The following is a 5,666-nucleotide window of genomic DNA, read 5'->3' on the forward strand; positions in this document are numbered from 1 at the left end:
GCTTTGAAGTATGATGGAACTGCCATGCACCTAAATAATACCATGGCACTGCCTCATTTATACCATAGTATAGATATGGATCATGGAAATAACATGGTTTGAAACTGCATTATACATTCTACCATGGTAATGCACAATTATGATTGTGACGGAGAGGTGTCACAGGCCGCGGGCAGCGTTTGGTAAACTAACACACACACACCTCACCCTCCCTGCTCCGTTTTTAGCTACATTAGCAATGTGGGTCGACACAAGTTAACTTGACAATCTAAGAATACACAGACACGCTTTCATGTTTAATTGAAGTGACGTTTATTGTACTTATCAATGTTATGGATGAGCGCCATGTTTGTTTCTGTAAATGTGTGATATTGTTCTATATTGTATTATGATAAACCGATTTGCAAAGGTTCAATTAATATAATTAATGATATGTTTAGCTGAGTGGCTTTGATGTTTGCAATGGCTTAATTGATTAAGGAGTTTGGTATGTTCTGACGGGAGGGGCTTCCCCTAGAAAATGAGCCACTCTTTCAGTTCAAGAGAGGGACCGTTTTGACTGAGCTGTTGATGTGCAGCTCTGTTTTAGCTGTCCCACAATGTATACCTTAATGGCAGTACCGGTTATCTTCCAGAATCACTTACTTTTGCGGCTCTGCCATCGTTGTATTTGAAATTGGTTAGGTTTTTCAGTTTAGCCTTCTGGCCTACTCTACGCGACAATGATAAATGGTACCAGAAAATATCGTATGGTACCATCTATATGAATTGTGCATTACCATAGTACAATGGCAGTATAATGCATTAAATAAATAAACCCCCCAAGGTCAAGAGGTTGGTTTGTATTATATTGGTGAATTTATATACAAGTATAGGCAAGTTTCTGATAAAGTCTGAGGCAGACTACTATTGTTGGTCCTAGTTTGACTGTAACACCAACGAAAAAGAGACCTAGTTGCTGTGTGAAAAGGGAACTACTTTATGTATTAATAGTACTGTTTTTTGCTCATGTTTGGGTTCCCTGTTTTGCCAACCTGAAATGTGGGAGAAGAGAACTGTGTGCAATAATTTATTAAAAAGTGAGTTTACATTTTTACACTATTGATAAATGGTCACCACACTCTTGATTCCATAGTGCTGCTGGTTCCTTGTCTGTTGAAACTGACTGACTGGCTGGCTGTTCCCTATGGGCCCTGGTCAAACGTAGTGCACTATAGGAAATAGGGTGCTGTTTCGGCTGTATTCCCCAGAGTTTAAAGTGTGTTTGTCTCCCTCTACTGGCTAGGAGGACCAAGACAGACCAGGCCACCATGGCTCACATGGCTGTGTCTCAATAGTTTTAAATGGATTCCTTTCCTCCTTTCATTTCCTTCTAAGAGAGGCTGTACATGACCAGACCAGGGGAAACTCCAGGCCTTAGTTATAGACCTGGAGGTTTTCCCAGTCAGGTCACTTGGTCAGGAAAAAGTCCCAGCCATATTCATATCATATTAACTTATATGAGGGACTTTAAAAGGTTTATGACTATATGGCTATAGCTATTAACCTTTAAAACCAGTTCTAACCAGTTAATCTAGCTAGTGATATGTAGGAAAGGAGGAGGAAAGATGAACGAAAGTACTGAGATGTAGCCGGTCTCACTCAACATTGCTGGCCAGTGTCTTTATAACTTCACAGTTTAAATATCCGGATTTACAGAGTCTGAACAAATGTGTGCATTCATCCAATGAATAATTCCACTGTTCTGTCCCATATTGATTATGTCAGAATGACAATGGTATGAACACCAACCCATATATCCATGGAACGACCGAGTCAGAGGGTGTAAAAGTGCTTGATGATTTTAAGGCTGAGAATCTTGTTGATTGAAACATATTTTATTTATAATACCAATACATGAAAGTTACCCTGAAATCAAGTATGTAGCTAACTACTAAACCCTTCTACTGGTTGGGATGTTGGTTGGTCTGTTGCTAGTTGGAATAATACTTTATTATGGAGATGTCTCGGTTCTTGTCCAGAAACAGCCCTTCCCTTTAGGGTTTCTACTGGCCCACTGGCCTCTTGTCCAGAAACAGCCCTTCCCTTTAGGGTTTCTACTGGCCCACTCTGGCCTCTTGTCCAGAAACAGCCTTCACTTTGAGGGTTTCTACTGGCCACTGGCCTTCTTGTCCAGAAAACAGCCCTTCTCTTTTAGGGTTTCTACTATGCGCCCACAATGAACGCTCTTGTCAGCAAAGCACCTTCCTTTAGGGTTTCTACTGGGCCACTGCTCTTGTCGAGAACAGCCTTCCTTGTAGGGGTTTCTACTGGCCCACTGGCCTCTTGTCCAGAAACAGCCCTTCCCTTTCAGGGTTTACTGGCCACTGGCCTCTTGTCCAGAACAGCCTTCCTTTTAGGGTTTCTACTGGCCACTGGTCTTGTCCAGAAACAGCCCTTCCTTTAGGGTTTCTACTGGCCCACTGGCCTCTTGTCCAGAAACAGCCCTTCCCTTTAGGGTTTCTACTGGCCACTGGCCTCTTGTCCAGAAACAGCCCTTCCCTTTAGGGTTTCTACTGGCCCACGGCTCTTTGTCCAGAAACAGCCCTTCCTTTAGGGTTTCTACCTGGCCCACTGGCCTCTTGTCCAGAAACAGCCCTTCCCTTTAGGGTTTTATGGCCCACTGGCCTCTTGTCAGAAACAGCCTTCCTTAGGTTTCTACTGGCCCACTGGCTCTTGTCCAGAAACAGCCCTTCCTTTAGGGTTTCTACTGGCCCACTGGCCTCTTGTCCAGAAACAGCCCTTCCTTTAGGGTTTCTACTGGCCCACTGGCCTCTTGTCCAGAAACAGCCCTTCCTTTAGGGTTTCTACTGGCCACTGGCCTCTTGTCCAGAAACAGCCCTTCTTTGGGTTTTACTGGCCCACTGGCCTCTTGTCCAGAAACAGCCCTTCTTTAGGTGTTCTACTGGCCCACTGGGCTCTTGTCCAGAAACAGCCCTTCCTTTAGGGTTTTCTAACTGGCCACTGGCTCTTTGTCAGAACAGCCCTTCCCTTTAGGGTTTCTACTGGCCACTGCCTCTTGTCAGAAACAAGCCCTTCCTTTAGGTTCTACTGGCCACTGGCCTCTTGTCAGAAACAGCCCTTCCCTTTAGGGTTTCTATTGGCCCATGGCCTCTTTGTCCAGAACAGCCCTTCCCTTTAGGGGTTTCTACTGGCCACTGGCCTCTTGTCCAAAACAGCTTTCCTTTAGGGTTTCTACTGGCCCACTGGCCTCATTGTCTCAGAAACAGCCCTTCCCTTTAGGTTCTACTGGCCACTGGCCTTTGTCAGAAACAGCCCTTCCTTTAGGGTTTCTACTGGCCACTGGCCTCTTGTCCAGAACAGCCCTTCCCTTTAGGGTTTCTACTGGCCCAACTGGCCTCTTGTCAGAAACGCCCTTCCTTTAGGGTTTTCTACTGGCCCACTGGCCTCTTGTCCAGAAACAGCCTTCCTTTAGGGTTTCTACTGGCCATCGGCCTTTGTCCAGAAACAGCCTTCCCTTTAGGGTTTCTACTGGCCCACTGGCTTCTTGTCCAGAACAGCCTTCCTTTAGGGTTTCTACTGGCCCACTGGCCTTTGTCCAGAAACAGCCCTTCCTTAGGGTTTCTACTGGCCACTGGCTCTTTCCAGAAACAGCCCTTCCCTTTAGGTTTCTACTGGCCCACTGGCTCTTGTCCAGAAACAGCCCTTCCCTTTAGGGTTTCTACTGGCCACTGGCCTCTTGTCAGAAACAGCCCTTCCCTTTAGGGTTCTACTGGCCACTGGCCTCTTGTCCAGAAACAGCCTTCTCCTTTAGGGTTTCTACTGGCCACTGGCTCTTTGTCCAGAAACAGCCTTCCTTTAGGGTTTCTACTGGCCACTGGCCTCTTGTCCAGAAACAGCCCTTCCCTTTAGGGTTCTATGGCCACTGGCTTTGTCCAGAAACAGCCTTCCTTGGGTTTCCTACTGGCCACTGCTCTTGTCCAGAACAGCCCTTCCCTTTCGGGTTTTATGGCCCACTGGCTCTTGTCCAGAAACAGCCCTCCTTAGGGTTTCTACTGGCCACTGGCCTCTTGTCAGAAAAGCCTTCCCTTTAGGGTTTCTACTGGCCCACTGGCCTCTTGTCCAGAAACAGCCCTTCCCTTTAGGGGTTCTACTGGGCCACTGGCTCTTGTCCAGAAACACACCTTCCCTTTAGGTTCTATCTGGCCACTGGTCCTCTTGTCCAGAAACAGCCCTTCCCTTTAGGGTTTCTACATGGCCAACGTTAGACCTCTTCCAGAATATTCAAAGGGTGTTGAGGGGTCGTAAAATTCGTCCAAATTCTGCAACTCAGACGAAAGCGCTCTGAATCCGAAGTAGAGCAGCCAGAGGCGAATTTACTAGTTGAATGTCTATCAACAGTTGCAGTACATTCTATGAAATGGGATAAGTTGCATAGTGGGAGTCTTTTGTTAGACATGTAGCTAGCTAGCTAGCTAAACAATGATCATAATCCAACTCATGACGTTCTACCCTGCATGAATAGCTAGTTAACCATTAGGCTATAACTAGCAATGGCAAATGGCTTTCCTGAATACGAAAAAGAAGATCATACCCGTAAATTAGCAAGCTAAGCCAGCCAGCCTAAACTTAGCTGATTTCAAAATCGTCCTCCAGAAAGTGGAGAGCAACACTTAAGGCAGATCTAAACGCAATATTATATTTTTAAAGACGCGTTAGACAGGATTACCAATACATACTGAACGCAGCTCAATAGACAGAAGCGTGCTATATGCACCAATTTCCCGGAAAAAACTCTCTTCGCATGTCAGGCCCATCATTATCTAGGCAATCATGGCTGCGGGAAGGTTGACTTTTCTGTGGGTAAACCAACTGGTCTCGGAATTTACACATTTGTATTCGTATTTACCATAAGATGCATACCGTTTGTTATTAAGGAGCATGAAAGTTCACATGCTTCCAGAAGGCATTTCTGCAAAAACGCATTTTGATTGAAAAAAAAACATTTAAGTTTCAGGCTCTCTGTTAAAGTAGTGACAACGACTAACGCGGGGAAAAAGATTTATAATTTTAGAATAAGGCTGCAACGTAAAAAATGTGGATGAAATCAAAGCGTCTTGAATACTTTCCGAATGCACTGTCCTATTCCGCCCCTGTTTCATCAAGAGCGCATTTGTTGTTCTCGCTACGAGACACTTGCGTTCAGTCTGCATGTTGTTAAGGCAGCACATGCAACAATGTTGATGACGCGATGCTGTTTTCACTTTGCTCACAATCACATGGAGAAAGACACATTAAAATCGCTTATGCATGTATGTGTTGCCACCCTAGGGTCACCATACTTAGAAGCAAATGTATAACTTTTATTATTAAAAAAACATAAAATACGCCCGTCATTTTTCATACCGTGGAAATCTGATAATGTGACATATGCCCAGCCCTATATAAACGGTATTGAAAAACATCCCGTGCGCTATTTCCAAATACCCAGTTTTACCGTTATAATTACAGTTCGCCAAGCTATTCTAAATCATATGCAGTTCACAACAAACACCATGTGGCTTTTTCCAGTCATATACAGTAGCACAACTCTACAGTGTGGAATTTCTAACATAAGACATGCCTGGGCTATCCGACAGCTGCTTCCTCCTGACGACAAGAGAAGA

This window comes from Salvelinus sp. IW2-2015, unplaced genomic scaffold (assembly GCF_002910315.2).
Source record: "Salvelinus sp. IW2-2015 unplaced genomic scaffold, ASM291031v2 Un_scaffold1604, whole genome shotgun sequence".
Lineage (NCBI taxonomy): Eukaryota > Metazoa > Chordata > Actinopteri > Salmoniformes > Salmonidae > Salvelinus > Salvelinus sp. IW2-2015.